This window comes from Stegostoma tigrinum, chromosome 44 (assembly GCF_030684315.1).
Source record: "Stegostoma tigrinum isolate sSteTig4 chromosome 44, sSteTig4.hap1, whole genome shotgun sequence".
NCBI lineage: Eukaryota > Metazoa > Chordata > Chondrichthyes > Orectolobiformes > Stegostomatidae > Stegostoma > Stegostoma tigrinum.
In genome coordinates, this window is record NC_081397.1 from 8,983,479 (window position 1) to 9,002,771 (window position 19,293).

Below are 19,293 nucleotides of genomic sequence, written 5' to 3' on the forward strand. Positions count from 1 at the left end.
GAGAAAGTTGGTCTATCACCTGGTGTTGTGCGCTTTCAGACATTGTCCACCCCGGTCCAACACCACCACCTCCTCACCATCTGCTTGTGGAAAAGGAGAACAGTGCACGGGCGCAGTACTACGTGTGAATAGAGCATGCACGAGATCCACCACGGTGATGGACAAGCGGTTTCTGTCGCTTCTGTAGGACGATTAACAATTCGGGGCGGCGTGGGGAGCACTGGACACGACGGAAAAGCTTCCTAACCATATTCGGTAAGCCGTAAATCCGAATACGACCCCACCACACCCTGCACCTTCCCTTACAACTGCAGGAAGTACCACATCTGCCCTCACACCACCTCCCTCACCCCCATCCCAGGCCCCAAGATGACTTTCCACATCAAGCAGATGTTCACCTGCCAATGTGGTATACCGCATCCGCTGTGGCTTCCTCTACATTGGAGAAACCAAGCAGAGGCTTGGGGGTTGCTTTGCAGAACACCTACGCTCGGTCCACAGTAAACAAATGTACACCCCAGTCACAAACCATTTGAACTCCCCCTCCCATTCCTGAGACGACATGTCCATCCTGGGCCTCCTGCAGTGCCATAACGATGCCACCCGAAGGTTGCAGGAACAGCATTTCATATTCCACTTGGGAACCCTGCAGCCTAATGGTATCAATGTGAATTTCAGAAGCTTAAAAGCTCCTCTCCCACCACTCCATCCCAAAACCAGCCTAGCTCGTCCCCGCCTGCCTAACCTGTTCTTCCTCTCACTTATCCCCTCCTCCCATCTCAAGCCGCACCTCCATTTTCCACCTACCAACCTCATCCCGCCCCCTTGATCTGCCCGTCCTCCCTGGACTTACCTAGCCCCTCCCATACTCTCCTCTCCACCTATCTTCTCCTCTATCCATCTTCAGTCCGCCTCCCCCTCTCTCCTTATTTATTTCAGAATCCTCTCCTCATCCCTCTTTTCTGATGAAGGGTCTCGGCCCAAAACGTCAGCTTTTGTGCTCCTAAGATACTGCTTGGCCTGCTGTGTTCATCCAGCCCCGCATTTTGCTATCTTGGAATCTCCAGCGTTTGCGCTTCTCATTACCTCTGACCACGACCTTCCAATGCTACCGGGTTTTTTTTAACCTCTCCCGGAATTTATAGCTCGGTTCATTGCCGCCATCTTGATTTGAAATGAGGGGCGCAGAGGCGGCGGCCCGGTTTGCTCGGCAGTGCACGGGTCGCCGCCATCTTTTTAGGGGGCAATCTTGCTCACGCCTGAGGAGTTTGTGACCAATTGATCTGTATCGGCTTATGCGTGATTTTTGATTTGGACAAACTTGTGAGAGGGCACGTACATGGCAGGTGAAATGTAATGTGAATAAATTATTTTTATTTTCCCCACACACTTGCAACTCGTCCGCGACGACCAACTTTTCCAAACTGAACTAATCCCGTCTGCCTGCATTTGGTGCATATTCGTCTCAACCTTTCCGATTGGTGAACCTGTCCAAATGCATTTTAAATGTGTAATTGCACACGCCTCTACTAATTCCTGCAGCATCTCATTCCATATATGTACAACGCACTGAGTGAAAAAGTTGCCTGTTTGGTCCGTTTTAAATCTTTTCCTCTCACCTTAAATTTTTGCCTTCGAGTTCTGAACTCCCCCACCTGGGAGAAGAGACTTTCGTTATTCACTTTCTTTCGGCCCTCATGAGGAAATGTCCCTGGCTATCCAGTCTCTCCTTAAATCTCAATCTTCCAGTTTCAATAATATCTTTGTAAATCTACTTTACAGACAATCTGGTTGAATAGCATCTTTTCTATATTAGAGTGACTGAAATTGTATACTGTATCTCAAATGTGGTATTACCAGAGATTACACAGCTGTAAAATGACATCCCACCCCAATTTTCAATATTCTGACCAATGAAGGCAAGTGGGCCAAAGGCTGTCTTTACCATCCTGTCTACCTGTGATGCCGCTTTCCAAGTAATATGTACCTGCATCCCTAAGTTTCTTTGTTTGACACCACTCCCAGGGCTCTACCATTAACTGTGCAAATCCTGCACTGGTTTGTCTTACCAAAAGGCAGCACCTTGTATACATCAGAATTAAACTCTATTTGTGATTCCTCGGCCTACTGGCCTAGTTGAAAAAGATCCTCTTGTTAAAAAAACACAGTTTCTGGAAAAGCACAGCGGGTCTGGCAGCATCTGTGAAGGTCCAGTGACCTTTCCTCCTGTTGTAGTCTTAGGTAACACTACAATGTCCTGTTGTTGTCTTAGATAACCTTCAGTATCCACTCTACCACCAATGTTGGTGTCATCCGCAAACTTACTAATCATGCCTCTTACATTCTCATTTGAATCATTTTTTTTATAAACGAAACACAACACTGGACCCAGCACTGACCCTTGCAGTACACGACTGGTTGCAGGCCTTCGATCTGAAAAATGGCCATCCACCACTACCCTCTGTTTCCTACTGTCAGCCTAATTTTGTACCCAGCTGATGAGCTTCCCTGGATTCAACACCTTCCAGCCTTCATAACCCATCTACCATGCAGAACCTTGTTGAACATCTTGATAAAGGCCACATAGGCAACATCGACCACTTTGTCTTCATCTACTTACTTGGTCACATGTTCAAAAAACACAGCCAAATCTGTGAGGACTGATTTCTCACACACCTAACCATGCTGATGATCCATAATCAGTCCTTGCCTTTGCAAGCGCACGTAGATCCTATCTCTCAGAATCCCCTCAAACAACTTATCATGGCTCACATTCGGCTCATTGCTTTGTAGTTTCAATATAAGTTTTTTGGTTTTTCATTGCAAACGTTCTGAAATAATGCCACAACATTTGCCACTCCCCAGTCGTCTGGCATCTCACCTATGGCTGTAAAAGATGCAAATACCTCCACTTCAGGCTCACATTTCTTCCCTAGCTTCCCATATGTCCACAGAAGTATTTGATCAGGTCCTGGAGATTTATCTAACTTTGTGCATTTTAAGAGCTTTCAAATGCCTTACTGAATTCTATATAAATGTGTTAAAGAAACTCCACCAAGTTCATGAGACATGATTTCTCATGCACAAAGCCATGTTGACTATATCTAATCATTTCTTGCCTTTCCAAATATATGTAAATCCTGTCCCTCAGAATCCAAAAACTTACCCATCATTGACAACAGGCACACTGGTCAATAGTTCCCTCGCTGTTCCGTAACATGTTTCTTCAATAATGGTGCCACATTAGCCAACCTTCAGTTTTCTGCTACTTCACCCAGGGCTATTGATGATACAAAATCTCAGCAAAGGGGCCCAGCAATCACTCCCCTGTCTTCCCACAAAGTTCTGGGGTACACCTGATCAGGTCCTGGGGATTGATCAAACTTGATGCACTTTAAGATGTCCGGCACCACCCCCTCTGTAATAAGAACACATTTTAAGCTATCACTATTTGTTTCTCCAAGTTCCCTCCCTTCCGTCCCCTTCTCCACAGTAAATACTAGCACAAAATGCTCATTTATTATCTTGCCCATCTCCTGCGGCTCCATACATAGGTGGCCTTACTGACATTTAAGGGGCCCTATTATCTCCATCGTTACTTTTTCTTTAATCTTTGATCTATTTGAGGAATCTCTTTGGATTCTCCATACCCTACTTGCCAAATCTATCTCATGTCCCCTTTTTGTCTTCCTCATTTTTCTCTTGAGTATACTTTGACTGTCCTTATACTCTACTTGAGATTCACTTGAACGCTGCTGCCTGTACTTGACTTATGATTCCATCTTTTTTTCTTGACCAGAGCCTCAATTCCTCTCATCATCCAGAATTCCCTACACAATACCAGCCTTGCCCTTCACAGTAACTGGAACTTACTGTCTCTGGATTCTCATTAGCTCATTTTTTGAAGACCACCAATTTTCTAGCCGTACCTTTACCTGTGAATATCCAGTTTCAATCAACTTTTGAAAGTTCTTCCCCAACACAGTCAAACTTGGCCTTCCTCTAATTTGAAACTTCAAGTTTTAGATCGGGTCTAACACTTCCCATAACTACTTTGAAATGCATAGAGTTATGATCACTGGCCCCAACGTACCACACCACTGACACCTCAGTCTTGCCTCATTTCCCAAAAGAAGCTCAAGTTTTGGTCCTTCTCTAATAGGTAAGAAAAATATTTTTGTCCACCCGTGACAATTTTTTCTCCCTCCAAGTCCTTAACTCTATATTTAGAGAGTTAAAATCCCGTACATTACAAGCCAAGTTTCCTTACAGAGAACGGAGATCTCCTGACGAATGTACTTCTCAATTTTCCACTGACTATTGGGGGGTTGGGGGTGGTGCAGCTATACACCAGTGTCAGTAAGGTGATCACCACTTTCTCATTTCTCAATTTGACCCAAGTAACATCACTGGACCTACTCCCCAGAATATCCTACCTAAGCACAGCCATAATGTTATCCCTAACAAGGATTACCACTCCTCCTCCTTTCTTGTCCCCCTTTCTATCCTTTCCTCACTGGCACCTCCATAGCATATCCTTCCATGAGCACCCGAGCCCTGCAATATTAAGTTGCCAGTCCTGTTCATCTTTGAGTCATGTTTTTGTAATAGCTATGATATCCCAGTCCCATGTTCCCAATCATGGCCTGAGTTCATCTTCCTTACCTGACCGGCCTCTTGCTTTGAAATAAATGCAGTGTAATTTATCAATCCTGCTCCAGACTGCTTTGAGTGTTTGATTTGCTCCTTTTCTCAACTGCTCCAGCCTCGGACTGACATCTTTCCTCACTATTTCTCCGACACAATCGACATCCCCTCAAAAGAAACTCCCGAGAGGGCAAATCCGTGTTCCGTGTCAGATTAGATTAGATTCCCTACAGTGTGGAAACAGGCCCTACAGCCCAACAAGTACACACTGCCCCTTGAGAATCCCACTCAGCCCCATCCCGATAACACTACAGGAAATTTAGCATGGCTGATCCACCTAGCCTGCACATCTTCGGACTGTGGGATGAAACCAGAGCACCTAGAGGAAACCCGCGGCGACACAGCAAGAATGTGCAAACTCTGCACAGACAGTTATCCAAGGCCAGATTCAAACCCGGGTCCCTGGCGCTGTGAGGCTGCAGTGCTAACCACTGAGCCATTGTGCCGCTCAGGTGCAACATGTCCTTCTTAGACAGATCAATTGTACCCCAGAAGACATTCCAATGAGCCAAAAATGTGTTTCCTTCTCCCACACTCCAGCTCCTCAGTCACAATCATCTGCTCTATTTTTCTATTCTGACTGCCACTAACACATGGCACAGGAGTAAGCCACATATTATTGCCCTTGAGGGCCTATGCTCAGCCTGCTTCGTAATTTCCTGCATTCTCGCTTTAGAAACTCATCCTTTTCTCTTCCTCTGTCGTTGGTACTAACCTGTACACTTGACCTTTGCTGTCTATATTTGTCATATGTTTCCTTCTTATTCTTGACTAAAACTTCAATTTCTGTCATCACCCAGCATTCCCTACACCTACCAGCCTTACCCTTCACGTTAACGTTCAGGAGATTCCAATGATCCAAAAATGTGATTCCTTCTCCCCTGCACCAGCTCCTTAGCCATGCATTCATCTGCTCTATCCTCCTATTCCTACCCTCACCAGCTCATGGCACTGGGAGTAATTCAGATATTATTCCCCTCAAGGACCTCCTTTTATATTCCTGCCTAACTTCAAATATTCTCTCCTCAGAATCTCATCCTTTTCTCTTCCTTTATCATTCAATCCAATGCATACAACACCCTCCTGCTGACCCCTCTCCCCATTGAGAATATTCTGCACCCTCTCCCCATACCCTTGATTCTGGCACCAGGGAAGCAGCACACCATTCTGATTTCTCACTGTCAGCAACAGAAACATCTGTCTGTGCCTCTGACTAGAGAATCCCCGATCACAATCGATAGCTTGGGATCTGATGTACCCCTCGTTACATTATAGCCAGTCTCAGTACCAGAAACCTGGCTATTTGTGTTCCGTTCCCCTGCGAGTCGATCAACCTCTACATTTTCCAAAACAGCATACTTGTTTGAGATGGGGATGGTCACAGGAGACTCCTGTTTGCCCTGCTTTGCTCACCTACCTTTCCAGGAAGTCACCCATCCACCTGACAATACCTTCTGTTTATCTCTCACTCTGCAACTGCCATCCATCACACACCCGCTTAGCTCCTGTAAACCCCTCATTGCCTCTAACTGCCGCTCCAAAAGATCCATGCAATCTGACGGGATTCAAAACAAAACACACTTCCTGCAGACATAACCATCAGTAACGTGGAAACTCTCCCACATCTGACAGGAAGAGCACATTACTCTGCTAAAGGCCATCTGTGCACCTTAACAATCTACAGACCCAGAAAATAGTACAGTCTTATGGCTGTAAAAAGCACTGGTTCAGGCAAACTTATTACCTATGTTTTATACTTTTAAAGCTTAATCAAGAGACAGATCTTTTAAAAATTTCTGGCACAGACCATAATCCTGGGACTTTTCAGCATTTAGGCCCATAGAATTTGGGTACAGATACTAATTGCATGGCAAAGCCTAAAACCCTTCAACAAAAGTTAAGCTTGATTTTATAATTCATATTTCAAACAGACACCACCAAGGAGAACCTACCCTGTTGCAAACTGTTCAAAAAAATGACTAATAACTGACGTCATACTTGCTCAGTCAGCTTACTGGAGGTCAGAAATGTTGTGTTTGTAAGTTTCTATTCAGACATACCTGGAATCAGCTGATCATAACTGTTCCAAATCTCAGGCAGTTAAACCAGTCACATTCGCCTGCATTGCATTGACTTCGGTGAACTCAAACAGTGATATTGCCAATCCAATTTGTGTCAGGACAACTGATGTTCCTATTGCAAAGATGTGAAGGAAAGGTGCAGAAGTTTACTTCCTATTAGAACTATAGAAATGATACAGCACAGAAGGGTGGCATTCAGCTCATCTTGACTACGATGACTCGAAGACATCCAGACGCTCTTTAATCCAATCTTCCTGCACATGGCCCATAACCGTACAGCTTTATAGCACTTAAGGTGCGGGTTAAGGTATTTTTAAAAGAGTTAAGGGTCTCCCTCCACCACCAACTTGGGCAGCAAATTCCAGGCACCCACTGTAGTGACTATAATGAAGCCAACCAGCTAGACCTCATAGAATATGCGTTCTTCAATTGGTGCTGTGAACCTGGTTCAATAAGGGAGCCCTGGATGACACACAGCAGTATGATTTCAGTAGCACAATTCTCTTGTTCTTAAGTATCACTTTAGGACAGACAACATGCAGCAACTTTCCGCTCAGAGGCAGGTTGGTGAGATGCCTTATTCTTGTCTCACAGCAATCTCATTTCACACGCGCTGCATGACACAGAAATTGACTGATTGCTGTACATTTTGACAACCCATTATTTAGATGTTATATAATAGAGGATGTTATAAATATGTCCAGCTAAAATCTGAATGGAAATGCATAGTCACCATTGTATCATAAAGTCAACCTGTTGAACAAGTGGCCAGCTCCAGGGATGCTGTCTCCAGGGTGAGCTCAGGAACATTAGCCCTTTCTCGATTCCACCACGATCTGGGTGAAAAAGCTTTTCCTGCCTTTCACCTTAAATTTATGCCCCTTCTTATTGACCCATCGACTAAGTTGAACAGCTGCTTCCTATCCACCCTGTCCATGCCCCTCATAAGCTCTATCAGGTTCCCCCTCTATCTTCTCCACTCCAAGGAAAACAACCCAAGCTTATCCAGCCTCCCACCATTGCTGAAATTCTCCGTCCCAGACAACATCCTGGTGACTTTCCTCTCCACCCTGTCCAATGTAATCACATCTTTCCTATAGTCTGGAGAACAGAACTGCACATAGCACTCTGCCTATGGCCTAGCCAAAGTTCTGTACAGCTCCAACATAACCTTCCTGCTCTTAAAATCGATGCCTCAACTGATAAAATTGTGTCCCAAATGCCTTACGAACCATCCTATTACCCTGTTGTGCTGCCATCAGGGATTCATGGATAAGCACTCCTGATCTCTCTGATCCTTTGAGCTTCCCAGTGTCCTATCATTCATTGAACTCTCTTTGTCTTAGTGCATCACCTCCCATTTACCAGGGTTAAATTCCACCTGCCACTGATCTGTCCATCTGACCAATCCATTTATATCCTTCTCTAACTTAACAACTTCTTCCTCACTGTCAACCACCCACACAATCATTGTGTCATTCACAAACTTACTTATCATTCCACACCTTCCCCCCCACTGTGATCTGTATTGTTTATATATCTCACAAACAATAAGGACCCTGTGACCTCCCACTGCACACTAGGCTCCGGGCACTCAAACAGTGCCTCTACCACTCTGTGTCTCTGGGCACTAAACCAACATTGGACTCAACTTGCCAAGATGATTTTACCTTCTTTAGCAGTCTCCCATGTGGGACCTTGTGAAAGGCCTTGCTGAAATTCCTATAAACCACATCTTCTGCATTACCGTCACCCACACAGCTGGTCACCTCTGCAAAAAAACTCAGTCTGACATATTTGATAAGATTTCCCTCTGACAAAGCTATGCTGACTATCCCTTATCAAATCTGGCTTCCCAAGTGGAGATTAATTCTCTCCTTCTGAATTTTATCCTGAGGTTTCCCTACCATGATGGGAGACTCTCTAGAGTTTAATTCCTTTGTTTATCCCACAACCGGCTTGAAAAGTAAAATGGCATTATCTGTCCTCCAGCTCCCTGGCACCTCCACTGTGGCCAGAGAGCAATGAGCATTTTGGGTCGGAGCAGCTGTAATTTCCTGCTCTGTCTCTCACAGCAGCTTGGGATACAACTCAGCCAGACCTGGGGCTTTGTGCACTTTCAACCTGCCAAAACCTCTGATACCTCCTCACTCCCGATGTCAATCTGCTCAAGAACCTCACAGTCTCTCTTCAAGAATTCTGCACCTACATCCTTCTCTGAGTAAAAACAGATGGGAAGTAAAGTCAGGAGGTATGGGATACAGGGTAATCTGGCTGTCTGGATTCAGAATTGGTTGGCTGACCTGAGGCAGAGAGGGGTTGTAGATGGTAAGTATTCTGCCTGGAGGCCCAGTGCTGAGTGGTGTCCTGCAGGGCTCTGTTCTTGGGCCTCTGCTCTTTGTAGTTTTTATAAGTGACTTGGATGAGGAGGTTGAGGAGTGGGTTAGTATGTTTGCTGATGACACAAAGGTTGGAGGTGCCATTGATAGTATCGAGGGCTATTGCAGGCTTCAGTGAGACATTCACAGTCTGCAGAGCTGGGCTGAGAAATGGCAGATGGAGTTCAACCTGGATAAATGGGAAGTGATGCATTTTGGAAGGCCGAATTTAAATGCTGAATATAGGATTAAAGGCAGGATTCTTGGCAGTGTGGAGAAACAGCGGGATCTTGGTGTTCAAGTGCATAGCTCCCTCAAAGTTGCCACCCAAGTGGATAAGGTTGTTAAGAAAGCATATGGTGTTTTGGCTTTCATTAGCAGCGGGATCGAGTTTACGAGCCATGAGGTTTTGCTGCTGTGTACAAGACCCTGGTGAGACCACACGTGGAATATTGTGTCCAGTTCTGGTCGCCCTATTATAGGAAAGATGTGGAGGCTTTGGAGAGGGTGCGAAGGAGGTTTACCAGGATGCTGCTGGACTGGAGGGCTTGTCTTACGAGGAGAGGTTGACTGAGCTCGGACTTTTCTCTCTGGAGAGAAGGAGGAAGAGAGGTGGCCTGATCGAGGTGTACAAGGTAATGAGAGACATGGATAGAGTCAATAGCCGGAGACCTTTCCCCAGGGCAGGATTGACTGCCACGAGGGGTCATAGTTTTAAGGTGTTAGGAGGAAGGTATAGAGGAGACGACAGAGGGAGGTTCTTCACCCAGAGAGTTGTGAGCGCATGGAATGCTTTGCCAGTGGTAGTCGTGGAAGCAGAGTCATTAGTGACATTTAAGCGACTGCTGGACATGCACATGGACAGCAGTGAATTGAGGGGAATATAGGTTAGGTTATTTTAATTTTGGATTAGGATTATTCCACGGCACAACATCATGGGCTGAAGGGCCTGTACTGTGCTGTACTTTTCTGTGTTCTATGTTATATGTACAGCGACCTCCTGCTGATCGCTCTCCTCTTTGGGAATATTCTGCACCCTCTCCAAGATATCCTTGATCTTCACAACAGGGAGGCCACACACCATTCTGATGTCTCACTGTTGGCCGCAGAAGTGATTATCTGTGCCTCTGACCAGAAAGTCCCCTGTCACAATTGATCACTTGAAATGTGATTTCCCCCCACCCCCATTTCATCAGAGCCAGCCTCAGCCTCAGAAATATGGCTGTTAATGCTGTATTCCCCTGAGAGTCCATCACCCACTATATTTTCCGAAACAGCAAACTTATTTGATATTGAGATAGCCACAGGAGACTCCTGAATTACCGGCCTTCCCTCCTACCTTTCCTAGAGGTAACCCATCTACCTAATGGTATCTGGAATTTTTCTACCTTCTTGATACTTCCATTCATCACACCCCTGGCTCCTGCAAATTCCTCATTACTTCTAACTGCTACTCTATGTGATCCAATAGGATTTGCACTTCCTGCAGACATTATCACGAGTACCACTGAATTTTTCCTGAATGTTCCACATCAGGCAGGAAGAGCACATCACTCTACTAAAGGCCATCTCTGTGTCTTCATCGACAACCCAAAAAATAGCGCAGTCTTACTGCTCTAGGATAACTTAATACCTGTTGTTTATTTTTTTTAAATCAAGAGAGTGATCTCAGTAAAACATGAAAAATCTCACCCTACTCATTACAATAGATTTTTAAAAAAACAGATTCAGCAAACATTTAGCTGATCAATGCTGTGAAATGCTGACACTCCCAGCTGTGAGTATTTCCAATATTGAAGTCTCTCTAAGGTCAGCTGTAAAATTTCTTTGTTTGTTTGCCTTTCATTTTTTTGTTGTTAAACGTGAGCTATTTTCTGACCTCCCTCATTTTCCCTCCTGAAATTATGACCCCTGCCTGAAACAATGCTGTGACGCCTGCAATATGTCAGCAAAATTTCAAATGAGAGAGAGAGAGAAATGTGACAGAAAATTATCATAAAGGAGCTGACTATGTCACCCGCTTCCCTCACCGTCCCCACCCCCCGCTTACCCTTTAACAGAAAGACCTCTCCTAAAGTTTATGTCTTATCTTCCCAGGAATATATAAAATACAAGTGGTTAAATATCGAGTGCAACCCTGGTAAGGGCTAGTGGCAGAGGTTTGCTAGTGAACTACAAGCCTGTCTCCACCAGCTGGGGATCAAGCACCACAGTACCGGAAAAGTCGCAGCCAAAAACTCACCCAACAGCAGCCCTTGCTTTGCAGGTAAAAGAATCTCTCACTCTAAATGCTACCAGCCAACCACCATCAAAACAAAACAGGATAAAGTATCAAAGTGAGGAGGTTCTGCTGAACCTATACAAGAGGATAGTCAGATCGCAGCTGGACAACAGTGAATAGTTTTCTAGTTTTCAGCTCTTTATCTAAGGAAAGATATATTGGCATTGGAGGCAGTCAGAGAAGGCTTCCAAGGCTGATCTCAGGTATGGAGGGATTGTCTGATGAGGAGAAGTCGTGGAGCTTGGGCCTGCATTCATTTAGTTTCAAAGAAGGAGAGGTAACCTCATTGAAACATAGAAGTTTCTTGGAGGAACTTGACAAGCTGGATGTGGAGAAGCTGTTTCCCATTGTGGGAAGACTTTAGCACCAGAGGGTATCATCTCAGAATAACGGATTGTCCACTTAAGATACAGATCAGGAGGAATCTCTTCTCTCTGAAGGGAGTGTATCTGTGGAATTCTTTACTTCGAGGGCTTTTGAGGCTGGGTTATTACGTATGTTCAAAGATGTGATAGATGTCAAATTAGTAATGGAAACCAAGTGATATGGGAAAAAGGGCAGGATACTGGAGTTGAAGATAATCAGATCAGGCATAATCTCACTGAACAGCAGAGCAGACTCGACGGGTTGAGTGGCCTACTTCTCCTTCTACACCTTATGGTCTTTAAAATGATTTACACAAAATTGTAAAATCCAAGCATCCTGACATCAATTGTTCAATAGTCATTGTTCTGGAAACTATTCTTCACAAACCTCTGACAGAGATTGACCCGTGTGCCTTTCAACTTCTGCTTATTTTTGGCCTCACTGTTTTTGAAACAGTGTGTATGTGTGCCTTATTATTCATTTTTCTTGCCTGCCTGGCCTCTCACATTTGCCATGCACACTCACTCACTGAGCTCTGGCGAGACTGGGGAGTGGCACTGGATCAATACTGTGACCTGGGTGTTGGGGGGGTGATGGGATGACCATTCTCAGGGCACTAGTTAGTTGCTGAGGTGAAATTGCAAACACCTAATTTGGCAAAGTGCATGTCAAGTTTAGAGGTATATTAAAGCTTTGAAACCATAAGCAGTAAACAGAAACTCACTCACAACTCATTAAGAATCTAACCCCACTGGCTTTAACCTTTCACCACATCACATCTGTGGGCCTGAACAATGAAACGCACCGTCCACTGTTCAGGGAGGTTTCACACGAAATCAACCGCACACACAGACACAAACAATGACGAACCTTGTGTGATTCATGCACTCGAGCACGCAGATCCCTCAGCATCTCCGAGCTTTGCAGCTCATCTATTATAGAGCTCTACATAGTGCCCTGAATAGCAAGACAGTGCAGGGCAGGCTGCCAACTCCCAGAAAACTGAGTAAACTAGGCAGAGTCATGGTGAGCCCAGGTTAAACTAAGCAGAACAAGTCACACTGCAATTAAATGGAGACATTCTGGTTGGATCGCAGGTAGAGTGATAGATATCCAGAGTGAGTTATAGCTTGGAACTTATTGAGAGGTTTGAAAGGTTTCATGAAGAAAAAAACACTCATGGGATGTGGGCTAGGCCAGGATTTGTTGTCCTTTTCTCATTGTTCCTTGGGAAAGTGGTGGTGAGCTGCCTTCTTGAACTGCTGCAATCTGTGTGCTCTATGAAGACTCAAAATGCTTTTAAGGAAGAGAACTCCAGGACTTTTAACCAGTGACACTGAAGTAACGGCGATATATTTCCAAGTAAGACAATGAGTGACTTGGACGGGAAACTTACAGATGTGATGTTACCATGTGCCTGCTATCCTTGAGCTTTTAAATGCAAGTGGTTGTGGATTATAAAGTGCTGTATAAAGGAGCCTTTGAATTTCTGCAGTGCATCTCACAGATAGTCCACCGTGCTTCTATTGAGGATAGGTGGTAGAGGGAGTGGATGTTTGTGAATGTGGTGCCGGTCAAGCAAACTGCTTTGTCCTTCAGGGTATCAATCTTCTTGAACGTTCTTGGAGCTGCACACATCCAGGCATGTGAGGAATATTCCTTCACACACCTGACTTGATAAACACTGGAAAGACTTTGGAGAATCAGGATGTGAACGACACACTGCGAACATTCGTAGCCTGCTCTCACAGCCACAGTTTCTGGTTAATAATCTCCACAGTATTTTGATTGTGTGGGTTCAGTGGTAGTAACGCCATTAAATGTTAGATGGTCTCTTATTTGAGACCACTATGTCTGGCATTTGTGTGGGACAAATGTTACTTGCCACTTTTCCGCCCAAGCCTGAAAATTGCCCAGGCCTTGTTGCGTTTGGACACAGACTGCTTCACTGTCTGGGGAATTATGAATGATGCTGAACATTGTGCAAACATGACCAAACGCCTTCACTTCTGACATTAAAGTAGAGGGGAGGTCATTGATGAAACAGCGGAAGATGGTTGGGCCGAGGACATTGCCCTGAGGAACTCGCTTCCCAGGTTGACCCCTCTTTAGGTATGCCTGGTGCTGCTCCTGACATGCCCTCCTGCATTCTCCATTGAACTAGGATTAATGCCCTGGCCTGATGGTAACGGTTAAGTGGTGAATATGCTGGGCTATAAAGTTGCAGATTGTGCTGGAGTACAAGTCTGCTGGACATGGCCTACAGCACCTCAGGGAAGTCCAGCCTTGAGTTGCTCGATCTGTTTGAAGTCTGTCCCATTTTGCACAACAACAGTGCCATGCAACAAAATGGAGGTTATTCTCAATGTGGAGGTGGGGTTTTATCTCCACAAGGACTGTGCAGTGGTCACTTTTACTGATACATTTGTTTGTGACAGTATCTACAGCCTGCAGATTAGTGAGGATGAAGTCAAGTAAGTTTTTTTTTCCCCCTCTTGCTGGTTCTTCCCTTATTACTTGGGCAGACACATTGTAGCAGCTGTGCCTTTTCGGAGCCGACCAGCTTGATCAGTAATGCGGCTGCCAAGCCACTCTTGGTGATTAAAATGAACCTCTTTACCTAGAGGAGTGAGATTTCCTCCTACAGGATGTTCATCTGATGGTGTTTATCACACCTTAGATAAAAAACTGGAAGAAGAGTGGTATTGAAGAATGCAACAAGCATTTATTCCAACTCCTTCTCAAACACAATCACTACATCCCACAGGCACATGGGCGAGTGGGAATATTAAGCTACTAGTTTAACATGCCCAGCTATCTCTTAAACTCTCTGCATTGAGTATTCTCAGGACAGGTATGGCACGGGATCAGATACAGAATGGAGACTTCTCTACTCTTTTAATATAAAAGCAAATGGAAAATAGACCTCTTTCTACATGGTCCGTCAAACACTCACAGGACAAATCTAGCATGGGATTAGTTTTCTCTGCTTCTATGAACTGAAAGTCATGCTACCTCTACTCTTTTAAACTGAAAGTAAGGCTCCCTGGACAGTATCCCCATCAACAACCCCTCGCCCCCGGACAGGGAGAGAATAAAATTAGATATACCGTAAAGCTTTCTCTATTCTTTTAAACTGAAAATAAAGCTGCCTTTGCTCTTTCCAGCTGAAATCTGTCTCCACACTGTCCCCATGAAACACCCCAAGATCAGGGACAGTGCAGTGTTAGATCCAAAGTAAAGTTCCTCTCTTAAAGTGAAAGCAAAGAACCCCCTACTGTTTCAACCTGAAAGTAAAGCTCCCTGTACGCTGTCCCAATCAACCACAGCCTGCTCAGGTAAAAGACAGGTCACGCCAGAGCCTTAAAGCTGATGTTAAATCACCGGTTAGTGAAATTCTCAAGTTGATGTAACTGGTGCAGGGAGGTCAGAATCTCATTTTCTTGGTGATTGTGAGACAGGGAGCAGGAATATGTTCCTGGGGCTGTTCTCCTCTGCCTACTGCTCAGAGCTGGAATGTGAGTATTGTATGGGAAATCAAATGTGACACAAAGGGTAGAAAAAGAAACGTCAGGTCACGATGGAGAGGCTAAAAAGTGGTCGAGACTGAACTGGAGTGAGTGAGGGAGGGTGACAGTGAAGGGAGGTCGAGAGAAAGAAAGAGATTGATCTGAGGTAGGGCATTGAGTACTGAGTGAGTGCCGCACTGTCAGTGGTTCAGTACTGAGGGGTGGATACTTTGAGATGAGCAGAGTCCCTTCACCACTGATGCACCAAGTCAGGGCTATGTGCCATTGAAATTCATCAAGGCTCCGATTCACAGCACCTTCCAAAGCCACAGCCACTTCCATGTGGAAGACCGGGGCAGCAGATAAATAGGAACACTCCTACATTGTAATTTCCCATCAGTATTAGGCTGGAGCCCCGTTGCACCTGGACCATCTCTACCATCTCCCTCACCTTCCTGGACACCTCTGCCTCTATCTCAGACAACCACCTAGAAACCAACAAAAATTTCAAGCCCACTGACTCCCACAGCTACCTAGAATACACTTCCTCCCACCCACCTTCCTACAAAAATACCATCCCCTATTCGCAATTCCTTCACCTCTGCTGCATCTGCTCCCAGGATGAGGCATTCCACTCCCGTACATCTCAGATGTCCTCGTTTTTCAAGGACCACAACTTCCCCACCGCAACCCCCACCCTCCGCAGTGGTCGAGAATGCCCTCGACCGTGTCTCCGCATTTCCCGCAACTCACCCCGTCCCCGCAATAACCACCAAAAGAGAGTGCCCCTCACCCTCACGTGCCCACCAACCTCCGGATCCAACGCATCACCCTCTGACACGTACGCCATCTGCAATCCCAACCCACCAGCAAAGCCATTTTTCCAGACCCACCCTTGTCTGCTTTCCGGAGGCACCACTCCCTCCGTGACTAGCTTGTCCGCTCCACACTATCTCTAACCCCACCACACCCAGCACTTTTCCCTGCAACTGCAGGAAGTGCTACACTTGCCCCCACACCTCCTCCCACACCCCCATCCCAGGCCCCAAGATGACTTTCCATATCAAGCAGATGTTCACCTGCACATCTGCCAATGTGGTATACTGCATCCACTGCACCCACTGTGGCTTCCTATACATTGAAGTAACCGACCACTTTGCAGAACACCTACACTCAGTTCACAATAAACAACTGCACCTCCCAGTCGTGAACCATGTCAACTCCCCTCCCATTCCACAGATGTCATGTCCATCTTGGGCCTCCTTCAGGGCCACAACGACGCTGCCCAATGGTTGCAGGAACAGCAACTCGTATTCCACTTGGGAACCCTGCAGCCCAATGTTATCAATGTGGATTTCACAAGCTTCAAAGCCTCCCATCCCCCTATTGCATCACAAAACCAGCCCAGCTCATCCCCACTTCCCTAACCTGTTCTTACTTTCACCTGTCCTCTCCTCTCACCTCAAGCCGCACCCCCATTTCCTTCCTACTAACCACAGCCCGGCCCCTTGACCCGTCCCCTCCCTACCTCCTCACCTACTCTCACCTCTACTGGCTCCATCCCCGCCCCTTTAACTTGTCTGTCTCCTCTCCACCCATCTTCTCCTCGATCCATCTTCAATCCACCTCCCACCTCTCCCTATTTATTTCACAACCCTCTCCCCCTCCCTTATTTCTGATGAAGGGTCTAGGCCGGAAACATCAGATTTGGTGCTCCAAAGATGCTGCTTGGCCTGCTGTATTCATCCAGCTCTACACTTTGTTATCTCAGATTCTCCAGCATCTGCAGTTGCTGTTATCTGGCAAGTCCACATTCGACATGTGGGAATTGTTGAAATGCCATCTGAACAGAGTTCAGAATTAGCATGTTCCAGTGAGGAGGAAGGACAAGGAAGGATGAGGATGGCAACATGTGGGATCCTTGCATGGCAGGAGAGGTTTGTGAGTCGAAAAGGAAAAGGAAGTATATGTAAGATTTAGTGAGTTGGAATCACACAGGGCCTGTGAGGAATATGAGGTTAGCAGGAAAGAACTGAAGCAGTAAATTTGGAGAGCAATGCGGGGCCATGAAATGCCCTTTGCAAATAGAGTTAAAGAGAATCCAAAGGCATTTTATACATACATTAAAATAGGATCACTCAAGGGAAAAGGAGGGAACTTGTGTTTGGAGGCAGCAGTTATGGGCAGGATCCTAAATGAGTACGTTGTGTCAGTATTCCCCACAGAGAAGGACTTGGATAATAGTGTGATTCGTGTAGGGCATGCTAATATGCTGGGGCATTTTGAGGTCAAGAATGAAGTGGTTCTAGATCTCTTGAAGAGTATTAAGGTGGAGAAGTCTCCAAAGCCCATTGCGATCTACCGCAGGTTATTGAGAGAAGCACAAGAGGAGATTGATGGGGCCTTGACCAAGATTATTTTATCCTCTGTAGCCAATGGAGAGGTCCCTGCCGACTGGCGAGAAGATAATGTCATCCATCTGTTCAAGAAGGGGAACAGGGATAATCCAGGAAATTTTAGACTGATGAATCTCACAACAATAGTTGGGAAACTATTGGAGAGAATTCTTAGGGATAGGATTTATGCACTTTTGGAAAAGCATAACCTAATTAGGGACAGTCAGCATGGTATTGTGTGGGGCAGGTCATGTCATCCTAACTTAATTGACAAGGCGATGAGGGTGCGTTTGAAGACAGAGCAGTGAATTTCAGTTTGGCTATCGACAAGCCCCTCATGTTTGGCCCATCGAGAAGAATAAGATGCATGGGATCAACGGTGACTTCCATTTGGATCCAGAATTGGCTTGCCCATAGCCGACAGAGGATTGTGGTGGATCAGTGTTTCTCAGGGATTCATGTTGGGATCTCTGCTGTTTCTAATTTTTAAAAACGACTTTGATGAAAACTAGATATGTGGGTTAGTACTTTTACAGACAGCACAAAGATCAGAGGAGTTGTGGACAGTGTGTGGTAAATTGGGAGATGAACCAGTTGCAGATTTGTTGCATTTTGGGAGATCATTTCTTCAAGGAAAATATACAGTTAATGGCAAGACCCTTAATTGCATTGATTTCCAGAGGTATCTTGGGGTCCCAGCCCATAGCTTCCTGAAAGTGGGCCCACATGTGGATAGGGTGTGCTCAACTTTATTGATCAGGCATCGAGTGCAAGTGTCAGGAAGTGATGTTGTAGCAGCCTTATAAGGCTTCGGTTAGGCCGCACTTCAGAGTATTTTCTTCAGTTCTGGCCATTACACGGCAGGAAGGATGCAGAAATTTTGCAGAGGGTGCAGAAGGTGCTGTCTGGAATAGAGGGTAGAAGAAGAGGCTGGAAAGAATAGGTTCAGAGATAGTAGGAACTGCAGATGCTGGAGAATCTGAGATAACAGGTGTAGAGCTGGATGAACACAGCAGGCCAAGCAGCATCGGAGGAGCAGGAAGCCTGATGTTTCGGGCCTAGACCCTTTCTCTGAAGAAGACAGCCTTCCTGCTCCTCGGATGTTGCTTGGCCTGCTGTGTTCATCCAGCTCTACACCTTGTTATCTCAATGGGCCAAATAGGGTTGTTTCCTCTGGAGCGGCAGAGGCTGATGGCAGACCTCACAGAGCTTTATAAAATGATGAGAGGCATAGATACAGTAGGTTGACAGTCAGAAGGGTATTTAAGGGGCTTTTAGATAAACACACAAATATGCAAGGGATATAGACTATGTACAGGCAGAAGGGATTAGTTCAATTTGGCATCAAGTTTGGCACAGCATTGTGGGCCAAAGATCCTGTTCCTTTGCTGTGCTGTTCTCTGTTGTATCGAAGCAAGTATGTCCAGTAAGAATATCGGGCAGGTTTGTGTTTCTGTAAGTGGCAGCTTCAATGTATTTTTATTCAACTCTTGGTGCAGAAAAAAGCAGCATTAGCAGCTTATTTAATTCTTGGAATGTAACCTGAAGAAATGAGCCATGTGAAGATAAATTGAT

General features: G+C 45.5%; 1 protein-coding gene across 1 annotated transcript in view; it reads right to left on the reverse strand.

The window, feature by feature from the left end:
• LOC132206967 (uncharacterized) overlaps positions 1 to 19,293 on the reverse strand; it is a 405,704-nt gene that overhangs the window by 15,227 nt on the left and 371,184 nt on the right. The window lies entirely within an intron of this gene.